This window comes from Pinus tabuliformis, chromosome 5_1, assembly GCF_031772625.1.
Source record: "Pinus tabuliformis cultivar Carrire ecotype Pingquan chromosome 5_1, CPIR1, whole genome shotgun sequence".
NCBI lineage: Eukaryota > Viridiplantae > Streptophyta > Pinopsida > Pinales > Pinaceae > Pinus > Pinus tabuliformis.
In genome coordinates, this window is record NC_142305.1 from 169,872,279 (window position 1) to 169,896,907 (window position 24,629).

At 40.7% G+C, this 24,629-nt stretch overlaps 1 pseudogene; it reads left to right on the forward strand.

Annotated features, from left to right (window-relative positions):
• Positions 1-16,642, forward strand: part of LOC149163967 (pyrophosphate-energized vacuolar membrane proton pump 1 pseudogene) — a 28,614-nt pseudogene extending 11,972 nt beyond the window's left edge.
• The last annotated feature ends 7,987 nt before the right edge of the window (positions 16,643-24,629 follow it).

Genomic DNA, 24,629 nt, shown 5'->3' on the forward strand with positions numbered 1-24,629 from the left:
CAAAGGAGATGTAAGAAAAGGCGGGCTACCTTCACTTACAGTCCGATGTTGTCTCGTATTTAGCTCCACTTTTACTAGAGTCATCCCAAATAGTATGAGTGCAGAAGGATTTCTCTCTTTAATGACACTAGTTTCGGTGTATGATCTTGGGCAGTTAACCCACACTACCTATCCCAAGTTCCTAGCCTAAACTAATGTGTGTTGACTCTAAAAATAGTTGTTGATTGATTTTATTAGGTAGATTTTAAATGTACTTCATTAGATTCTTCAGTAGTGGTGTTGACATATGAAGTTATATGGGACTCTGACTCAAATCATGTGAAAAACAATGCTTATAAATTTTCACTTTCGATGAATAAGATGCTTCTACAAAGGGAGAGTCATTCATACATCAAAATATATACCATGCATCCTATTTAGTAAAACACTAGCATAAATGACAGAACTTCAATTCTCACTAACAACTTTTGAAACCAAATAATACAGATCTAACGAGCTAAGTAGAAAATGGTAAAAGTTTTGTATTTTTTCCTTAATGAAAACAAAAAATTGAAGAAGTAAATCTACTTTCTTAAAAATAAATGTTCAGGACATAGATCAGTCAAACAAGTGTAGCTGTAGATCCATGATCAATCTACAAGCAAATTTCGTAACCCATAAGGTCATAGAGCAAGTTGTTTACCAAGAAATGGCTAGCTAACACTCTATACTAGAGGCTACAGAGAGTTAGTTATAGCACTAACAAACTGTTTTTGAGGACATAGTGCTTTATAAAGCACTGTTTACACTCGCAAACAACATTAGTGAGGAAAAAGGCTCAGAAAATAGGCTGTGGGGATCAGATCTAGGGCTGAGCACTAAGAGAAGGGTGTTGTATAGTCCTAAGTGGTCAGAAAGGGAATGAAGAAGTATAGGAAGGCTTGGAAGAAAGAGAGATCTAGGAAATTTCTGGGAAAAATAGGGAACTAAGTGTATTCCCCAGCAGAGTCGCCATTTCTACTATAGGGATTAATGCACGGGTGTTTTGTGATGTAGAAATCCTCAAGGATCTTCTTGGGATCCTTGGAAGACAGCCAGATTAGCTGCAGCTATCGCAAAGATGCATGCATATCTATGTTTAACAAATGAATATCAAAGCGAGAAGGAGTTATTACCTCAAGTCTTAGTGCGGTGTTGTTGGAAAGCGAAATGTAGCTAGGCGGAAGACTCTTGAGCCAACTCTAGATCAAAACCTGCACATAGAAAAGACAAGCGTAATATCACAGCATAAAACCTTGATAAACAATGCATGAAAATATAATGATATCTAGTTGCATATATCTAAGCCACTCATACTAACAATGTTGTATAAAAATATAAACAAGTTATACTACCAACATCACAGAGTGGAAAACACAATTGCATTTCTATATTGATGTAGAAAGAGTGATTAAAACCATCAGTTGTATCAACCTTCCCTTACCCCTCCATCTCCTCTCTCTCTCTACCTTCTTAACCTCTTCTCATGCCTTATTCTGAGACTCTGCTCAACAATCACATAGGAAATCCTTTCAAATGGTTCGACCTCTTTCACAATGGCCCTAGCCTTGCATATATAGCATGTGAGGATAGGGTTTTTAAGTCCTTTATGAGTTCCATTAGGAAAAAGCAGTGATGTTTCCATGCCTTTGTGATCTTTCCCGTTTGTATACTCCATTAGGAATTAGTAATTCCTCCAAACAGGTCGAGTTCTAATGTTTCCCTACTTTTGTGAGTTGACATAGGAGAGAATCTTGGGATATTTCTCAGTCAACTTGTTCCCTTGACCCATAGAAACTCATTAAGGTTCACTAATTCTCTTCCCAAGGTAACACACAGAGTTACCCTAGGAAATAACGCACCCTTAGCCTTACTAGGAAGATTTCTAAAGAAGGTTACTAGTGTTTAGACAACGTTATCTTGAAAACTGGGCCTGTGAACTTGGTCAGTCCTTTGGTCATCATGTCTTTCTCCTCTGAGCTGAGGAGGAGGTCATTTTCCTGTATAACAATAGATATACAAATTTACACTTGTTTATACTGGAGACTATGTTTTTTCACATTATTTCATTTTGATGTGTATTTAGTTTGTGTTTTGAGTCTTGAAAGTATGATTTTTATTTACACTGTAGTGTTTAAAGTAATTTTTCTTGGTTGGTCCAAGCACTTGATTCTTCTCGGGGTTCTTCCACTACAACAGACATTGTAGGTGGCACAATTTTTATGAAAAATACTTGTATGATTGTTTTTTGTGTTGCTAAAATACTACTTGAATTCTACTGGAAGGTCACCAACTTGCATTTTCTATTAACTATAATAATATCGTAGTTTTAGACTTTATTATATTTCTTTATGTATATTTTTATTTTTCTAGGTACACCTTACCAGTGCAAAAAAAAAAAAATCCAAATCTTTCTAAAAGTTTTTTTCCTGTGAAGGCTTTTGAGTGTTATATAGCAAAATGGCCCCCTCATCATCTCAGAGGGGAGAGACATGATGGTTGAAGCAAAGACCAAGATCACAAGCCTTGCTTCCACACTAACGTTGGCTATACACTGACATCATGCTTTATAAATCTTCTCTGTAAGCCTAAGGGAGCGTTAGTGACCCCACTAACTCTACTTGTTGGTTCGAGGATAGCGTTAGTGAAACCTAATGAGGATCTAGAGGTCAAATGAGCGAATTGACTGAGAAATATCTCTATATTCTCTTCTAAATCTACTCATAAAAGCAAGGAAACATCTAAAGTTCGACTTGTTTGAGGGATTTCTAATCCTAATGAAGGAGACAAATGGGAAAGAGCTCAAAATCATGGCAACATCATTGCTTTTACCTGAAAGAAATTAATGGATGAACTTGGAAACCCTAGCTCAAATTCTACATAAGCATAGCTAGGGCTACGATGAAAGAGGTCAGATCATTTGAAATGATAGCTTACTTGATTGTCAAGCATAGTCTCAAATCTAAGCATAAAAAGTTGGTAAGAAGGGAGAGAGAGAGGAGCTAGAGGGGTAAGGGAAGGCTGATACAACAGATGGTTGTAATCACTCTTCCAACATTAATATATAACTAAAGTTGTACTGTGTACTCCGTGGTGTTGGTACTATCATTCATTTATTTGTTTGTCTAATACCTTTTAACATGAGTAGCTTAGTTATGTGTAAATAGATATCTTTTGTATATTATTGTATTAATTATCAAGGTTTTATGTTGTGATTATGCTTGTCTCTTCTATGTGTAGGACTTGATCTGGAGTTGGCTCAAGAGACTTCCACCTAGCTACATTGTGCTCTCCAACAAATCTACACGGAGACTTGAGGTAATGAATTTGTTTTTCTTTGATAGTTATTTATTGAGTATGGACATGCATGTAGCTTTGTGGCAACTACATATAATCTTATAGTCTTCTGAGGGTCTCAAGAAGAACCTTGAGGGTTTCGTCATTCTCCATACACCATGCATATAATCCTATAGCAGAATTAGTGACTCCACTAGGGACTACACATTAGTTCCTGTTTACCTAGAAAGTTCCTAGTTTCATCCTCCTTCTAGACCTTCCTGAACTTTTTCATTCCTTTTCTGACCCATCAGGACCTTGCAATACTCTTCTTTCATATATTCAACCTTGGATCTGATCCCCAAAGCCTTGTTTTGAAGTGTTTTCCCACAATAATGCAAGTTAGCAGTGTAAAAAGAGCTTTATAAAGATTTGTGTCTACACAAACATCACGTTAGTGCCTCCAGTAACTCTCTGTCGCCTCTATCATAGAGGATTAGACACCCTAATTTTGATATGTAGCTGTGTTTGTGACCTAAGGGTTTGGAAATTTTCTTCTGGATTGATAAGGGATTTGTAACTATGTTTTGTTTGCAAGATCTTTGTCCTGAAAGATTTTTTTTTTAAAGAAAATAACTTTTCTTCTTAAATTTTTTATTTTCATAAAAGAAAAAATCAAATTTTTCTATTCATTATTCTGGTTAGCTAGTTAAGTTATGCATTATTTGGTTTCAGCAGTTGTTAGAGAGCATTGAAATTTTTTTTTGGTTATGCTAGTGTTGTAATGAATAGGATGCATGGAATGAATTTTGATGTATGAAAGACTCTCCCTTCGTAGAACACAATTTATTCATCAAAATTGAAAATTTACAAGCATTGTCTTTTGTATGATTTTTAAGTCAGAGTCCCACAAAATATCATATGTCAACACCCCTACCGAAGAATCTAACAAAGTACACTTAAAATCTATCTAAAATAAATCAGTAACTCTTTCTAGAGCAAACAAACATTAGTTCAGGCTAGGATCTTGCGATAGGCGGTGTGAGTAAACTGCCCAAGATCAAAAACCAAAACTAGTGTCATTAAAATAGAGAAATCCTTCTGCACTCATACTACCGGGACCACTCCAATAAAAGTGGAGCTAAATACAAGACAACATCAGACTACAAGTGAAGGTATCTCACCTTCGCTTGTAACTCCTTTGGGTATTCTATGTATCGGGGATCCCTTCAGGGATATTGGAGCTGAGTCGAGGACTCAGGTATCCTGCCCACATAGTGTACTATCTGTGACTATGTCCCCCGATAGTGTATGTGATCTGAGGTATCCTTAGTGGCCATACTTTTAGGGACTTACACAAGGTGACTGGGGTGGGATGCCCTGGTACCTAACATAGATGGACCTACTCTGTCTTCAGGTTTTGTGAGGGTGCTCGTCTTCATGAGAGTACTTGGCCCCTCAATCTGAAGTTCGGGTGAAGCTATAGATTAACCATAACTGTACATTTGGCTAGCCCTCTTTGTTATTCATTTTGATACTGGGTTTCATCTCCAATGATCGGTGTTTATTAGACAAGGTCATTTCCCTCTGTTTGTTGATTGATTCACTTGGTGTATTTTTTATTTTTTTAGGTGCTAGAGTGTTATCATTGAGACTTTAATAAACATCCCTATAAAATTTATTGATAAAAATTATCAGCCACTGTGGCTACATCCGGCCCTTGTCATTAATCTAGACAATTGTTAGGACTTTCCCCACTCATTATGGAGGATCCATCGAGCTCCAGTGAGCCAGATTCCTCGTCTTTGGGAAATCAGTCTCTGAGTGCTCACACAGAATCATTTTGGACAATTGACAGTTCAAGCTTACCAGAGGATTTCTTTACTATAGGATTTCTTCCTCCATACAATCCTCTGATCACGAATCCGTTGGAACCACTCTTGGTTCCCATTGCATTTGTACCTCCTTTGTCTTCAATTGGAACACTTCCACCCATCCTATTGACAACTAACAAGTCATGGGACTTTTTAGACACTTTTTGTCCCCCACCACTTCCCCAGTCAACAATCACTACCACAACTTTGATGGCGAACCTTGCTATCCCATTTGTCCCAGGTACAAAACCTAACATGACACCCTCCACGAGTGGTACCCAGTGTATTTCAGGTTCTACCCCTTTAGTGTCAAACTCTATACCCTTGAAAAGTGCTACATACAACGCTCCTTATAACGCTCAATATGGGACAGTTAGCACAGGTCCCTTCAACCAACTATATGGTTGGAATCCATTGTATAGTTCTAACCCCCAGATTCAAGTATTTGGGGGCACTCCGAATATGTATATACTGGTTGGGAATGTAACAGTTCACCGTCCATTTCCAGGCATGCATGGTTAGTCATTGATTGACATGAGCACTCCTTATGCCAGTCAAGGACATATGGTTAGCTCTGTGGCGAGAAGGAATCCTCAAGGAGGACCCAACCAATCCATGGGGGCACCCTACTCACAACCTCAAATGAGTCAAGGGGGCACTGCTTATCTAGGGGGAAGTTCTATACCAGAACCTAACAATCCCCATGGAAATCCACATTACAATGCCATACCCAAAGGAAACTACTATACCACGCAACATGTGTATAATATTGTGAATCAAATAATGGGAGGACCATAAGGATCCTCAAGTCATATGTCATCACCTTGGTCCAATTTGGGGGCATCACACACTCTATCCTTCCTAGCAACACTTGATATCCCTGACTTGTACAAATTTACAAATGACCCCATCTATCATAACTTACTCTGGCCACCAATCCCACATAAAATACCGACAAAGAGCCTTAAGTACGAAGGGAAATAAGGGGAGGATCCAGGTACCCATATCACCACCTATCATCTTTGGCGTGTTTCTAACTCCATGGTGGATGATAGTATCTGGTTACGTCTTTTTCCCTACACCCTCACTCGTAATGCAGCCAAGTAGTACATCGAGTTACCACGTGTGTTATTAAATACCTTTGATGCTCTAGTGATGGAATTCTTAAATAACTTCTAGCTACCCATCCGCTATGAAACTGGGACGGAACTCCTCACTTCATTATGTCAGGATACCGCCACCCAAATCTCTGATCATGTACATGAATGGAGACATAGGTGGAGGTTAGTCAAAGCTCCCCTCCTGTTGAGTCTCAAAATTACTCTCTCCCTAGCAACTCTTCTCATTCCTTTTTTTTTTCCATGAGAAAGATGCATTCTCATCACCAATGATCAGTATATATTGTCTTAAGGAGGACATTTAGTGATTTACATATTATTCTTTTATGTTTTGCTGTTTGAATAAATTTTTGTATATTAGCTATGGAACACAACTTATTCTGCAGCTAATCGGTTGTTCCGCAGCTACCTTCATGCTTTAACAGGTTCCAGGTGTCAAAAGGAGAAACTAACTATATGGGTAGCATGGAAATCATTGTGACATGAACCCTATCCTATTCACCTAGCCCAGGTCGACAAGGAAGATGGTATAAGACTATAGTCAATGGAGAAGTCAAACATAGAGACTGAAGGTAACAGGACTCTATTTCGTGGTTAACTAACACGTTTCACAGTGATGGGAAGCATTATCCAAAACAACTACCTGAACCTACAGACTCCAAAAGCCACTTGTGCAACCAAATATAACAGCCAACATCTTGGATTTATGTCTCCAATAGCTGAGGAAGGAATTTCGCGTACCTTTCTTCTACGTGTTTTTGTTGTAGCATATTTTTCTCCACGATCAGTTGTATGGTTTTCCTATAAATACTTGTGTAAAGAACCGAGGAAGTTCGGAGATATAGTGATAGTTTTATTATGTAATCAAAGTTCTAAACTCTGTAATTTCTGGGCATTTTTGTCCCTGTTTTTAATATGAAGACCGCGTGTTTTATGAAATTCTGAAGGAGTTTTCTTGGATTTGATTGAGCCAATGTAGCTTACTCAGTTGCAAAGGGCCCTTGCACTGAAGAAGGTTTCATTTCATTTTATTTCTCTTCTTCTTGCTTGTTATAGAAATTTTTGTGCCCTACAACTCCAAGCATGAAATTTTCATAAACCAAGGGCTCCTAAGTCCCTAAAAGTGTTGTTCTAACCCCTATAGGAACAAGGTCAACAGATTACAGCTTCTCCCAGAAGTTTTCCATGAAAAACTACTCAAAATTGGTCAAAACAGGATCATTGCAGCTGCTCCACTGGCTAGGTGCATTGCATCTCACCCAAATGCACTGTGAGGGTGCGTTGCATTTCAAAACTCCCTTCTATGGGGTGCGATGGGCGAGAAATGACAAATGGCAGTGTCATTCTGCGAGGTGGAGAGGCAATGGAAGCTTCCAGAATCTTCTCCTGTGACACTTGCCTCACTGAATTCGACCAAGGATGAGTAAGAGGCCCTCAGTCTCCAAGTGGAAGAAAGAACTGACAGAGAGAAGACACTAATCAAAACACAAGCTGACTCATCCTCCTTACAGATATCTATATATGGATCCCTCATCCTAGAGATCCAGAGGCTGGAATTTTGCATATTGTAAGGAATTGCTGTTGGTTTCTAGAGACAAACATCATATTGTTGGGTGACCTATGCTTTGTTTGAGGTGAAGAGGGGATTCTTTGCTGGGAGGTTGATGCTGGGTCGGAACCACTGGTTGTAACTCCTCTTGGATCTTTTCTTGTTTATCAATAAAATCTATTTGAGTTCTCCTCCATGCTTTTGTATCATTGATGCTTGTTATATTTGTATGGTTAACTTAAATCTGATCCTAAGTTGTTTATGAATATAGATCCATGTCTTTGTATAGTTCTATGCTTCTGTGATCTTACAGGTACTTTGTGAAGCTGGGCGTGCTAGTGAGTAGGTAGCTGGAGACTATCAAAGAAGAGAGGGATCAAATCAAAGGATTAGTGCAAGACACAGTTTGGTTCTTTCTATTCCTCTCTGTCTATAATTCATAAAGGAAATTCAAAAGTAGCTTTTCTCTGTTTGTTTCTAAGGTAGCTGTCACACCTTAGTGGGATAGAGCAGTTCTAAATAGACACTTTTCCCTGTAACAAAATGGCGAATCCGCTGGAGAATGTCTAATTAGTTTGTTTGTGTATCATTATTTGTTGTTTGTTTCATAAACTTATAAGTAGCATTCAAACTGTATTTGCCATAAAAAATGCAAAGTAGATAACTGCTGCTTCAATCCATTCACTAGATTTGTTTATGATTTAAACAGGTGATTCACAAACTATCTGATTGCCCTTGTGATAGCTCTTAGATCCTCCTTAGATCTACCCCTAATTGTTGCATTACTGATTGCTTTTTACTCGGCCAAAAACCAAGGAATGAACTGCAAACTGTGACCCGGAACCCAGACAGAGTCTCGTTTCTGGCCCAGCGCAGGTACTGTTCAGAGATTCTGAATTTCAGCGCACTTCCTGAAGGGAAAACCTTCACTGCATTTCAGATTCTCTGTGTTACAAGTGTGTTGATCAGACTAGCTCTGTGCAGCTGTGATTCCTGTGCTTCATTCTTTCCAGTTCTATCCCTAAATTTTGCTGCCTGTGATCAGTATATATCTGTTTGAAACCCCTTTTCCTTGCTGTTATTCTATCTCCTTTGTACAAAAGAACTGTAGATGTTTTTGTGTGTTTGTTGAGTCATTTACAGTTTTCCTTTGCAAAAGTAGCATAGTCGTACTGTCGTCCTTTTATTTGAATCTGTCGCAAGTGTCGATTTCGATCATAGGAGAAAGTTTGATTGCTGTTGATGATCGATTATCCTGTTACTATTGCCTTTGGTCTGAATTTGTAATTTTCTAGTGTCAAGGATGAGTGTTCATTTCAAAATCGTAAGGTGTCGTAATCATCTCTATTTTTGATTTCGAAAAAGAGCTTGTTTATATTTGTCGCTTGAAAAGAAATTCAAATTTGTACATCAAATTTTTTTTTAGCATCAATACTAAGAAAGTCAAAAACAAATAAATGCATGTGCATTTTCATATAGATAGTCTGTCTGGCTTGATTTAGGAAAGTGCATTTACAGTGTGCTCTTTGCTCTTTGTGAAAAGATTCTGTCTTTCTTTTCCCTAGTACCTAGGATTTTCATTGCACAAAAGAGATAAAAAGTTTGTTTATCATCTTTAGATTGCATTTTAGGAATTACATCTACATCTTGTGGTGAACCCGAAATGCAAACTTCATAAACAAGATCATTTTAAAATAAATTCAATGAATCTAACAACGCTTTGGAACTTAACGCACAACATTTAGAGGTCTAGGCTAGAGACGTATTCCGGCGTCGTAAAGCCTGGTAACTGTTGTCCTCACTGATGGTTGGGTGATTCCTCCACTTTGAGACGATAAGTACAGTACGGACTTGTGCTCCCTGATGAGCCCCAAAAATGTACAATTATTTGGGCTCATTCAACCTCCTAATTTGGCTTAGTCCACCATTCTCATTTGTTTATTGCATGTTTTTGATTATTTTTATGTTAATAGAGTGAATTTGGTGAGTCATTATGCCAACAAGTCTAATGGGTGCTTTGTGTAGCCTTCTTGGTCAACTTGGAGACAAAATGGAAGGTCTTAATGAGCACTTGGCAGCCAAATTCGTGGGAGAACAAGCTAGAGGATTTTTAGGAAGGTGTCCCCCTCATTTATGGGCCCTTACCTTGAATTCTCCACCATCAGCTCGGAGTTCAAGGGCCACCGAATCAATCAGCACAAGGGCAGCCAAGCAAGTCAAGTAGGACTGCTGTTAACTACAAGTCTTGGGCAGCCAAGTCCCTAACTTTTAGGAGGATTGTTGGGTCCTCAAATTGTATAAATAAGAAGGCTTGGGGCCTCATTTTGGTTAGCTAGTTGGTAGTCATTTTGTGTAGCTAGTTAGTCAATTTGGGGTTAGCTAGTTAGTCAATTTGGTTAGTCATGTTGTAGCTTGGTTTTTGCTCTTTGTAAGCCAGTTTTGGCATGTCATTAGACTCATGATTATTCAATAAAGACAGGTAGCTTTTGATCCAATTCTGAGTTTTTGAGAGAGCAATAGACCTCCTCCTCCTTGTAATGTTATTTCTTTTTCCTTGCAACACTTTATTTCCTCTATTTTGTCATGCATTTAGAATTTCCAGCCTGCTGATTTGATTTGTTTTACGTGATTGAAGTAGGATTAGTTTATGGTTTAAGTGCTTTTAGTTGTTTTGAATTAGAGTAGGAGGATTAGTGTTCCTTTGAGCTCCAAGAAAAGGTTGAGAGAGCCTTCACTGCCATCTCTGTTTAGAGGTTGGGGATGCAGTCTATACCAACCAACATAAAGAAACGCAGTCTTTTACTTCCATGCTAGATGCAACAGTTACTTTAGTCGTAGATCCATCCATGCACTTTGGTCTTGATCATTACTTCTTCATTCCACTTCCATGCACGAGTTTCTTTCACAAATTGCACTGCTGTTCATTGGTTCAAAATAGCACAGTTAACATAGGTTAAAGAGTTCTCGTTTTTGGTGACACTCATAGACAATTTGTTTCATCTACACTGATCCACCCCATTCCATTACCTTCCTCTTCTTGTCAACCACACCTAAAGTCACTCAACCAACCTCTGTTCAGCTTGTTTACCTTCCAGCTCTTCCATTACTCACGAAGCTCCATTTACTTAACCTTTCGTTGATCCCATCCTTCCAGCCATCAACCCACTGCATGCACTCTTTCTCCATCTGACTTCTCTGCTTCTGAGCCATCACCAATTCCCTCTCCATCTCACCTATCCTCCCATACCACTCCATCACTTCACCATCTCCCAAAACTCCCACGGTCGAACATCCTGTAGAATTTCACAGACTTCCTGTAGAACCCCTGAGTTTCCTGTAGGATCCCCTGCGGACTTCCTGTAGAAGCCTGCAAACTCGGTTGCTGAGCATCCAAACGTGGTAGGCTTCTGTGGACTGATGCTAGAGATCCTCTAGGGCCTCTCCTAGCCCCCCTTGACCTTGCCCATGCTTTCCCTCCATTTGAACCGCTCATGCACAGTCAAACCCTGATCAAAAGCATCATCACAATAAATCCAACCACTTAATGAAAAAATACAAAAACATGTCTTTTCAGATGCAAGTAGCCTAGATGCATGTATTTCAGCTCACTGCAAGTAATGGCATCATTGGTAGAAGTTTCATTCGTAGTTTTGCATTGTAAGGGCCTAGCTAGTCAAATTAGGGTTTACTAGGGGTTTTCATGCTTTGTTGGCTTTCAGTTCATTTTTGCAAAATAGATTAATTTCCTTTAAGATAGCCTTCATCCATCATTTAGCAAGCTTCTTCTGAGAGCATATAGAAGTTGGCTTGAGCCCTAGCGGACTTGTGCCAGCTGACCAAGTGACAGCTGCGACAAGAGCTAGTACTTGTGCATACAACACCGTCGCTTCCAAGTTTGTACGAACTACCGGGTTGATAAAATTAGAGATAGGAAGCCCCAGGAGTTGTAGCATTATTGCTACAATACTAGGGCTCACCATCTTTTTGGCACCGTTGCCGGGGAAGCGGCAGAGTATTGGTGATTGTTGCTATTCTTCTATTTTCTACTACAACCTTCTGCCAAGTAGTTTACTTCATTTCCATTCTGCAAAAGTAGCATAGACATTTCCTGCTTTCATAGATTAGCATTTCAATTCCACAATTTCATTTCTGCAAGCGTAGATTAGCATTTCAATTCCGCAATTTCATTTCTGCAAGTGTAGATTAGCCTTTCAATTTCGCAAGCGTAGCCTAGCATTTCATTCCCGCAATTTCATTTGAGCAAAATAGATTAGTCCTTTCCTGCTTTCATTTCAATTCCGCATTTTCATTTCAGCAAGATAGTTAGTTGCAGTTCAATCTATTTTAGTTTTGCAAGTAGAAGTAGAAAAAAACAAAAAAAATCAACCAAAAATATTTCATTTCATGCTTTGTAGGAGTAGAGATAAGTTAGAAAAATGATTGCACAACACCCCCACTGCTTCACACAGCCAACGTTCTTCTTCGATGGCTGTGATGAAAGAACCCCTGGGTGGACATCGAGACATATCTGAAGAACCTCTTGGGGAGAAGAAGAAGAAACATTCCTCTGAAGCAAATGGCTACAAGCAGAAATGTCGGGAGCAGTCCCTTGTCCAAAGATGAATTTGCAAATCAGATCGAAGATTTCAAGAGTGATATGAGGCAGTTTCTTGCCATGCAACTGGATACCTTGCAGATCGAAAAGAAGCAAGAAGAAGCCAAGAGGGCTTTGGCCATTTTTTGTCCTAGGTGCACTAGAAAGCATCCTAGGAACGAATGTCCAATGCACCCTCTAGAAGTGTGTTTCATCTGTGAAGAATACCATCCTACAGATCAGTGCCCTTCCTTGCCCAGAATCAAAGCTACATATCAAAGAGCCAAGGGAGCCACTGAATCACTCTGTTATATGAACCAAAGGAGGCCACATGGACCCATACCCTACCAGCAGGAACTACAAGGGACACCCGAGACCTATTATGACCCTTATCAAGCCACCTTCATGCCTTCTTGGGGTCCCCCTGCTCATCCTTCCTGGTTCACACCTCCTCCTTATTCCTTCACAGATCCATATTATGCCCAACCAGCTGCTCATTCATTTCACTCTTATGCTCAGCCACAGCCTCAGTGGAATGCACCTTATCAGGAGTGGAGGCCCCAGTACAACTCTCATCCCGCTCATTTTCCTCCACCACCTGCTCATCCACAACCATCGCCTCCTCCTCCACCAAGGCAACCCCAAATGCCTACCCAACCACAATGCCATCCATCTCCATCTCAATTTCACACCTCCACTCAGCTACCCGTACCTCCATTTCCAAAACCATGCAATGGAGCAGCTCAACCCAACTGCAAAGCTGAGGCACAACATGTGCAAATGACTCCTTTTGAGCTCAATGATGTTCACCAAAGCTCAGGAAGAGTGTTGCAAAAGAGAGAATCTATTGACAACATTGAAGGACCACATCCAGCAAAAGAAGATTCAAGAGATGAGATCAAAGAACCATGGGCTGCACTTGATGAAGAGAAGAGATCAGAATCAGAGATCGAGAAAGCTTCCTCATGGTTATCATCAGATCTTCCATGTATTCAAGAGAAAGATCAGCAAAAAGAGGAAGATGAGAAAGTCATGTTAGAAGGTGACATGAAGAATGATCCAGATCAGCAAAAGAACCAAGGATATCAAAGCTATATTGAGATATGGTTTCAGAAGGTCACTAAGTTGCAGCAGTACTTTCTTCCTCAACTTCGTTTGATCCCTTCAATGCCAGATCATTTTGTCTCTGAGATCTGGATACCTATCAAAGCATGCATTTCGAGCCTTCACATCATTTTGTCTCTAATCTCGATGTGCACATGGCTCCATTGGAAGTATTCTTATACTTGAAAATGATTTTGTTTTTCAAGTAGGGTAGGGTAGAAAAAATGAAAAAAAGAGAAAAAAAAATAAAGAAATGAAAAAATGAAAAAAGGATAAAAATAAAAATCTAAGGTGAAAACCCCCTCGGAGGCGCCTTAGATTGGCTCATTGATTGAAAACCTCCATGAGGCGGTCAATGGGTTGGAAAGAAAAGAAAATAAAAGGGAATAAGATCCCTGGGTGAAAACCTTCCTTGGAGGCGCCTAGGGCAGGCAATTAGGGTGAAAACCTCCATGAGGCACCCTAGTTGTTTTCCAAAAAAAAAAAGAGAAAAAGAGAAAAGAACAAATAAAACTAATTTCCATTGGCTAATTGCAGGTTGCAAGAAGGACATTGTAGGTCAGGTGGATCACTCAAAATAAAGACAAAGGAGTTTTTGTGCCTTCTACAGGAAGTTTCATATCTTCTACAGGAAGCTTACAAAAAAGCCAAACTGATCTCCAAGGAGGACCTGAAGGCTTGGAATATTTCCATGAGGCCTACCCACATCCATGTTTCTATTCCTCACCCCTTTTCCATCATTTTTTTTCATGTCATTATGCTTCTTTCCTCAAAACTGTGTCTTCTACAGGAAGCTCTGTATTTCTACAGGAAACATCCTATAGAACCTTTGGACGAGCCAAATCCAATTTCAAAAGTGAATCTAATGGTGGGAATCTGTTGATTAGGCCTACAAGCACTTGTGTGTCCATCCCTTGCCTTTCTCCATTTTTTTTCCACCTCCTTGTGCTTCTACAGGAACTTCCTGTAGAAATTGTGGGAAACGAGGCATGCATTTCAAAAAGTGGTTTGGCGAGCATGGTAGCTTCCTCAAAGGTTTAGAAGCCCTCATGCCATCTTCCAACTCCTCCTCCATCATCTCCATACCTGCATCACAGCCAAAATTCATTTTGTCATGCCATGCAACCAAAATGCAAGTGCCTTGAAGCAAAAACACATAGAGCAGAATTTGTTTTTGCCATAACTTGAAAACCATGCATCCATTTGACAAACCGTTTTATGGGGAATTGTACAAGGTTGATGACAACATGCCTGAGCAGTTTCATGCAATTCCGGTGCACGGTTTCCAAGAAATCAGCCTCCATCACCATCAGCCATTTTTGCATTTTCTCCATATCCGTGCATCCGTTTTAAAACTTGTTCCATGGGGAGATGTACATGGGTGATAGTAGCCTACCCAAGCAGTTTCAGCCGATTCCAATACACGGTTTCCGAGAAATCGAGCTCTGAAATCTTCAGCCATTTTCCATTTTTCTCGAAATCCGTGCATCCATTGATCACGAATTTGCTATGGGAGATGCATAATGATGGTAGGAACATGCTCACCAAGTTTTAGATCAATCCGATCTACCGTTTGAGAGCAATGGCGAAAACAAGTTCTGATTTTGTGACCATGCAGCAGCAGCAGCTTGAAGGTGCAGATCTGAACGTGAAAACAATTGCATGCAGCTTAGATCTGGCCAGAGGACACCTGCACAAGGAAAAGCAATCAAAATCATTAGCCACACCCTCATGCAATCAAAGGATCCAAGCATGCAATAGCAGAATCAAAGCATGCAGCAGCAAGAAGCTTCACAAGCAGCCGTTTGATTTCAGGTACGTGACTAAACCTTGTTCATCTGTTTGCATAGATCTAATCTAAAGCAATGCATGAATGAATGAGATGAGTGGATTCAGCCAAGAAGAGAGCCACGTTCGATTGCACTCAGCAAGGCAAAAATCACGCAGCATGATCAGTCATTCACGTGACAAAAAACAGTTAGTGGTAAATCTGTTGAACTCCAGTGCACAGGACATCAGCTGATTGACAGATAGATGAAGACATGTAGTTCATAACATCACTGCAGTTCTAAAAAGCCAGCGCACATGTTTTGCCACCTCACTCCACCAAAAATCATGCAGAATTAATGAGCGCTCAGCTGGAAGTCATGAACTGTTAGTCAACTTGCACTTGCATCATGTTAAACTGAAGTATACATCCTCTGCGTCCACAATCGACTTAACCTATCATCCTCCGCTGAGTTTTCTACCTGGTTCGAATTTCACTCGTGCATCGGGCTCACTCAAAGGCAGAATCACGTTCTACAGGAAACGGGTGGGGTCTTCTACAGGAAAGCGCAACAGAGTCTTCTAAGAGCAGAGAGGCCTAAGGTTCCTCAAATATGGTCTTGGTGGTTCTTCCATGGCTCTGTTTGGCAGAGTAGGTGGTGGTATTTACACCAAAGCAGCAGATGTAGGTGCTGATCTTGTTGGCAAGGTTGAGAGGAACATTCCTGAAGACGATCCACACAACCCAGCTGTTATTGCTGATAATGTTGGTGACAATGTTGGAGATATCGCTGGTATGGGGTCAGATCTATTTGGGTCCTATGCTGAATCTTCCTGTGCAGCTCTGATTGTTGCATCCATATCATCATTTGGAAACTCTCATGATCTTACTGCCATGTGTTATCCCTTGCTTATTAGTTCAATGGGTATCATTGCTTGCTTAATCACAACTTTGTTTGCAACTAACATGTTTGAGATCAAGTCTGTGAAGGAAATTGAGCCTGCATTGAAAAAGCAACTTATTATCTCCACAATAGTGATGACTATGGGCATTGCTGCTGTAAGCCTAGTTGCATTGCCTTCATCCTTCACTATCTTCAATTTTGGTGCCCATAAGGTTGTAAAGAGTTGGGAGCTTTTCTTCTGTGGTGCTATTGGTTTGTGGTCTGGCCTTGTTATTGGTTTTGTCACTGAATACTACACTAGTAATGCTTACAGCCCTGTCCAAGATGTTGCCGATTCATGCAGGACTGGAGCAGCAACTAATGTTATATTTGGGTTGGCTTTGGGATACAAATCTATTATTATTCCCATATTTGCTATTGCAGTAAGCATTTTATGAAGAAAATAAAGCTGCCGCAGTCGGAAAGTATTGTCATGTCAGGAACAGAAACGTGAATCAAGGTTAACTAATGGAAAAACAATGATTTAAAGGCCTAGAAACACTTTTTCCCATCCGACTTTCGCATGCAATATCTATTCTCGGGTAGTTCATTGTACGTGTGTGCTTTTATAATACATTAGACTTGCCATTTGTGATTCGTCAGCTTTCAGGCAGCGCAGTTCAAGGAGAAGGCACCCCCAGCCAAGCAAGTAAAATCAATGAAATTGGTTCTACAGGAAGACAGAGGACTGTTTCTACAGGAAGCCAGTGAACAGTTTCTACAAGAAAGTTTGAAAAGAGGGAAGCCAAAGGAGAAATCGGCCGAGATGCTAGCCAAGGAAGTCACCAGGGCCATCAAAGACAATGGGAGAGATTTGGTTGCTCAGCGGATGAGCAACACTTTCAGTAGGGGGGTGATGATGAGCCCCAAAAATGTACAATTATTTGGGCTCATTCAACCTCCTAATTTGGCTTAGTCCACCATTCTCATTTTTTTATTGCATGTTTTTGATTATTTTTATGTTAATAGAGTGAATTTGGTTAGTCATTATGCCAACAAGTCTAATGGGTGCTTTGTGTAACCTTCTTGGTCAACTTGGAGACAAAATGGAAGGTCTTAATGAGCACTTGGCAGCCAAATTCGTGGGAGAACAAGCTAGAGGATTTGTAGGAAGGTTTCCCCCTCATTTATGGGCCCTTACCTCGAATTCTCCACCATCAGCTCGGAGTTCAAGGGCCACCGAATCAATCAGCACAAGGGCAGCCAAGCAAGTCAAGTAGGACTGTTGTTAACTACAAGTCTTGGGCAGCCAAGTCCCTAACTTTTAGGAGGACTGTTGGGTCCTCAAATTGTATAAATAAGAAAGCTTGGGGCCTCATTTTGGTTAGCTAGTTGGTAGTCATTTTGTGTAGCTAGTTAGTCAATTTGGGGTTAGCTAGTTAGTCAATTTGGTTAGTCATGTTGTAGCTCGGTTTTTGCTCTTTGTAAGCCAGTTTTGGCATGTCATTAGACTCATGATTATTCAATAAAGACAGACATCTTTTGATCCAATTCTGAGTTTTTAAGAGAGCAATAGACCTCCTCCTCCTTGTAATGGTATTTCTTTTTCCTTGCAGCACTTTATTTCCTCTGTTTTGTCATGCATTTAGAATTTCCAGCCTACTGATTTGATTTGTTTTATGTGATTGAAGTAGGATTAGTTTATGGTTTAAGTGCCTTTAGTTGTTTTGAATTAGAGTAGGAGGATTAGTGTTCCTTTTAGCTCCAAGAAAAGGTTGAGAGAGCCTTCACTGCCATCTCTGTTTAGAGGTTGGGGGTGCAGTCTATACCAACCACCAAAAAGAAACGCAGTCTTTTACTTCCATGCAAGCTGCAACAGTTACTTTAGCCGTAGATCCATCCATGCACTTTGGTCTTGATCATTACTTCTTCATTCCACTTCCATGCACGAGTTTCTTTCACAAATTGCACTGCTGTTCATTGGTTCAAAATAGCACAGTTAACATAGGTTAAAGAGTTCTCGTTTTTGGTGACACTCATAGACAATTTGTTTCACCTACACTGCTCCACCCCATTCCATTACCTTCCTCTTCTTGTCAACCACACCTAAAGTCACTCAACCGACCTCTGTTTAGCTTGTTTACCTTCTAGCTCTTCCATTACTCACGAAGCTCCATTTACTTAACCTTTCGTTGATCCCATCCTTCCAGCCATCAACCCACTGCATGCACTCTTTCTCCATCTGAATTCTCTGCTCCTGAGCCATCACCAGTTCCCTCTCCATCTCACCTATCCTCCCATACCACTCCATCACTTAACCATCTCCCAAAACTCCCGCGGTCGAACATCCTGTAGAATTTCACAGACTTCCTGTAGAACCCCTGAGTTTCCTATAGGATCCCCTGCAGACTTCCGGTAGAAGCCTGCAAACTCGGTTGCTGAGCATCCGAACGTGGTAGGCTTTTGTGGACTGATGCTAGAGATCCTCTAGGGCCTCTCCTAGCCCCGCTTGACCTTGCCCATGCTTTCCCTCCATTTGAACCGCTCATGCACAGTCAAACCCTTATCAAAAGCATCATCACAATAAATCCAACCACTTAATGAAAAAATACAAAAACATGTCTTTTCAGATGCAAGTAGCCTAGATGCATGTATTTCAGCTCACTGCAAGTAATGGCATCATTGGTAGAAGTTTCATTCACAGTTTTGCATTGTAAGGGCCTAGCTAGTCAAATTAGGGTTTACTAGGGGTTTTCATGCTTTGTTGGCTTTCAGTTCATTTTTGCAAAATAGATTAATTTCCTTTAAGATAGCCTTCATCCATCATTTAGCAAGCTTCTTCTGAGAGCATATAGAAGTTGGCTTGAGCCCTAGCGGACTTGTGCCAGCTGACCAAGTGACAGCTGCGACAAGAGCTAGTACGTGTGCATACAGCACCGTCACTTCCAAGTGTGTACGAACTACCGGGTTGATAAAATTAGAGATAGGAAGCCCCAGGAGTTGTAGCATTATTGCTACAATACTGGGGCTCACCACTCCCACATACCGTCAGGTATATTTTGGGAGACCCCTATAGGCTTAAATCCTTTATCCATAGGAAGGCGTGTCTGCCGCCCTATCGATCGCAATGCACTGAACACAACATTCGGGAAGATTGACTGCCGTACCGTAAAAAGTATTCTGTGGTTTTGCGATTGGTTTGGTACTCCCTCTACCTAGATCTCCAGAGCAGTCCCCTTCGTTCCTTTTCAGACTCCTTAACGGAAAAGGTCCATCTGAGCACTTGTCACTTCAGGCTCATTAAAAATCGAAGGAGACTAGAGTCATCTTTTGTTTTTTCTCGACTCTTAAAAACTGAAAAAACAAGTTGTGTCGAAGTGTCTAAAATTCATTTAATTTGGAAACATACTTCCCCTTTATTTTAGTTGATCGAGTAATCCGCAATCATGGAAGAAAGTCAATTGAAACCCCGTCGTTTGCGGAGGCTGACGAGTCAACCATCTTTGTCTCCAGAACCGAAACTAGTACAGACAAAGCGAACTCGTTTAACCGGTTCCAAATCTCCTATTAAAGTTAGAACAAGTGTTCCAACGACATCAGAGACTCCAGTTACTCCAAACATTTCTGGAATCCCTGCCTCTACAGAAGAAGTTCAGCAGCCACAGAAGGACAGTGATACTGATCCTAGTCTGAGAGTAAACACTTGTGTTACCGAACCAGTTCCATCTACAACCGGTTCGGAGAGTCTTGCTCTTCAAACATCTGTCGCTGCCGATTTCACACCATCTTCAGCACCAGAAATATTTTACGGACCTAACGGTCTTCCCCTTCCACCTGGTCTGATTGCCATAGAAGAAATTGTAGAAGATCCTCAAACAAGTATTCCAACGCAATTTGGAGTCGGGATTACTCTATATCCTTCTTCGTCATAAGTTAGTCTACCACCAGCGGAAGCTCCTATAGAATCGCTAGGTAATCTTTTGGATAGACTACAAATGTCTGAACAACCGTCAACATCTAGGACTGTGTCGTCTGACACAGCGACAGCAGAACTCCCTGCTATCACTCCGACAATGTTCATCGGTATACCATCTGTCCTGACTAACTCTCAGCCGCTAGAAGGAGCCCACTCAAGGGCTATTTCGATAGTATGGTCCGTTTTTGTTTGTTTATTTGGAATAATATCCGGAAACTCTTATGTTGAGTCTCGACAAATTGATCCATTTGGAGGTCAATTTGGGCATTCCGGCCCCCAAGGGAAAACAATTCCCTTGAGTTCTGGATTACCACCGTATGGGGAGCAGTATACCCTTTCATTATCCCCTCCGGGAGGATATCCATATGGGAGTTCACAAAAACATTCAAGTTATACTGGAATTACCTCAAGTGGTTGGGTACCTATACTACCTCAACAACCAAGAGTTGTATACTCAATGCAACAGTGCGTAACTATGTCGAATATCCTGACTATGCCAGCTATTGTGACGGTGTCGCAAGTTCAAGCACTGCCTGTTGTATGCCAACCTCAGGTTTCTCAAGTTGTAATGCAACAGCCCCTTGACCCTACGACTCAACCATAATCGCCGACTAGTGGAACGACACAGGTTCAGACGGGTACAATTACCCCTCATCTTGGTCAAACTATTAGTATTGGGCAACAGCACATGGCTTCACAACCATGGCTGGTGCAATACCAACAACCACAATTCCAACAAGTATACCAAGGTTCTGAGCAACAAATCTTTGCTAACAGTGGACAACCGTACATTCAAAACGGTCAAAATCAACCATTTTACAATGGTCATGTCCACCAGCCTTACCAAACATACCAGCATCAAATGCATTATGCCAGTATGCAAAGACCAACTGCTCAGGAAATCCCATCTTACCCTTGGTATGCTTCACCTAACCTAAATCAGAAGTTACCATTTGTGGCAACTCTGGAGTTACCAGATTTAAACCGGTTAACCAACGATCCAATTGCTTACGCCCCTTGGTGGCCAGCGATTCCGCATAAACTTCCATCAGATATTCCTAAATTTAATGGAAATCTAGGTGAAGATCCATCGAATCACGTGATGACCTTTCATCTATGGTGTTCGTCAAACACCCTAAATGATGATTCGATAAGACTTCGCCTCTTTCTGAGGACGTTAACGGGTCCGGCGGCAAAATGGTACATCGAATTGCTTAGAGCTTCGTTCGACAACTTCAGTACCTTAGCCACAACCTTTTTAACCCATTTTCAGTTACCAATAAGGTACGAAATGGGAATAGAACTTCTTACCAATTTCAAACAGACAATGGCCACTCACATATTTGATCATATACATGAGTGGCGACATCATTGTAGAATGGTAAAAACGTATGTCTCCGATCAGCTATTAGCTGAATGGTTTATCAAGTCATTACTGCCTTCCATCACAGAAGATGTGGCAAAGGGGGGAGTCGTAACAGAAGAGCAAGTTATCGCTCATGCGCAATATCTGGATTTGATTTACACTCAGTCCGGCACACTCTACGATAAAATACATGACGCCCCTAGACTAGAATTCTCAATTCCTCCTCCTCCTAAATCGAATAATGACTCTCATGCCGGTGATGGCGTGATTGGCACAACAGACACAAAATCAACAAAGGCTACATCCAAAAAGGCCCGTAAGATTTCAGGTCAAAATGCAAAAGACGAACTTCTTGCTTCGGAAGTAAATGCCGTATCGATAGATAAAGGCAAAGAAACCAAACAACCAGGGAGCAAGAAAAAAGGAAAAGTGAAGAAGAAGAAACAGGAGGAATTATCACCTGAAAAATCTTCTTCAAACCCTCCTGGAGATAGGAAACCAAAAAATCCATGCTTTATATGCGATGAGGATCATTGGACCGCGAATTGTCCACACAGGGCTGAGCTTAAGAAATTCTTCAAGAATTTGAAAACCTCCACAGTGTTAACTGATCCATTTCCAAATCCAGGAACAAATCTGGTTGAAAGTGGAAATGCTTCCCCGTCTCAAGTGCTAATGTTGTCGGTTTCAAAACAGCAAAATGATGCTTTGATATCGACAAGGAACAAGGATTATGAGAATCCACAGCTGTCGAACAACAAGGATAAAGATCAACCAAGTAGTTCGACAACAACTTCGACAGAAGTTGTGCCACCCACCATTCCTGAATTGACGATAAAACTGCCAAAGGGAGTAGTACACAAATCGACATTTAATCCCCACGCTAGAGCGGCAGAGCATTATAATATAGTGGAAGATTTGGCCCAATCACCATCTGCTATGTCGACTCTTGAAGTGCTACAAAATTGCCCATCCCAAATGCAGGCTTTATTATCAGCCATTAGTGGGACAGACCCAAAGGATTCCAATCTAGTATCCTTCCACCATAAAGGATACGATCCTCAATTACTAGCTCAACTAGCTTTCCTTGTTCAAGTGAAAGCCCTCAACAAAACTGCTCATCGAACGATTATTGATGAGGGGGCATCTACATGCATTATGTCGATGAGTTGTTGGAAAACTTTAGGATCTCCAACCTTGTCGTGATCTTTGACGACATTAAAAGCATTCGACGAAAGGACATATACCCCATATGGTATACTAAGTAACTTGAAAGTCGAACTAGGAGGGAAAACGATAGAAATAGATGTTGAAGTCATCGATGGGAATCTTGATTACAAAATCCTACTAGGAAGACCATGGATATATGCCATGGTAGCTGTTGAGTCGACCTATTTTAGAAATATTGCATTTCCCTTTCAAGGAGGGATTACAATCGTCGATCAACAAAACTTCCTCCCTAATGGTTCTCAAGTTACTGGAAGCATTCCCATGATCCATGGAAGCCCCCATTCGCTTCAGAATATCGGAGTAGGCCTACTAAAAGATCCTATACTAATGGGAACTTTCGCTCTTCCACCTCCAATCAATCTGGCGGAAGTAGCGTCGATAGGAAGCTGCAACATGATATCTTCTAAAAATATCTCAGAAAACGATATCGACATGGATCATGCAGTGGTTTTGCCCCCAAACCCAACAGAAATATTGTAGCAATCAATGTTCCTAGCATGGGAGGCAAACCCAAATCAACACTCATCAACGTTTGGATAGATAGGTTTAGAGAATATGGTACCCCTTCAGATCCTTGGTCGCGAGTGCATGTCACCGACGAAGGAATTATCCAATCTATAGTAATTGAGGGGATACCATGGAATGATTCCCACCATCGTTCCCTTCTTCCGGATTATGGAGAAGATAATCAAGATGACCTGTATCATCCTTCAATTTTTGAATTCCTATCAAATACTCTAAACACGGTGGATTCCGAGCGAAACTTGTCCAATATTGAAGAGACTATCGCCATAAATATCTCAACCAAAACAGATGTTGTAGAGAATATTTATGTCGGCAAATGTTGTTCTCATTCAGAACTAGAGATATATAACTCTCTTTTTCGCCAATTCAGAGATGTCTTTGCTTGGTCATATGATGAAATTCCAGGCATTGACTCGAGTATCGTTGAACACGAAATTAAGATATATCCAGATTTCAAACCAGTACGACAACGACTACGGCAGGTGCACCCCAAAAAAGCCGCTGCCATTAAGGTATAAGTTGAAAAACTTCTCCATGCTGGTTTCATCTACCCGGTTCCTCTAACAGATTGGGTATCGAATATTGTCCCTGTTATGAAAAACCAAGGAACAATTAGAGTGTGTGTCGATTATAGGGATGTAAATCAAGCTTGTCCAAAAGACAACTACCCTACACCCTTCATTGACCAGATAATTTATGAATGCACCGGATGCGAAATATTTTCATTCATGGATGGATTCTTCGGGTATAATCATTAAATATCCGCCCACAGGACCAGTCAAAGACTACATTTATTTGTCCGTGGGGCACATTCGCATATCGAAAATTACCCTTTGGTTTAAAGAACACAGGGGCGATGATTCAGAGGGCAATGAATTATGCCTTCCATGACATCAAAAACATCATTCAACCATACATCGATGACCTTTCGGCGCATTCGCGAAAGCGGACTGATCACCCGCAGCATTTAAGAGCGATATTTCTACGTTGCCGACACTACAAGATACAACTCAATCCACACAAATTTGTATTTTTCGTCAGTTCTGGTCATTTACTTGGCTTTGTAGTCTCAAAGGACAAGATTCGTCTCGACCCATGTAAGGTCCAGGCAATCATAAATTTTCCTCCACCTTCGAATTTGCTTCAGATTCAAAAACTCCAAGGGAAAGCAAACTTTTTGAGGAGGTTCATTCCAAATTACACCGAACTTGCTAAAGGTTATACACGTCTTTTGAAAAAGGAAGTACCCTTTTTCTGGGATCAGGTTGCGCAAGCTTCCTTTGATGCTTCAAAAGATTCCCTAATGCAAGCATCATTAATGTATCCTCCTGATTATCAAAAAGATTTT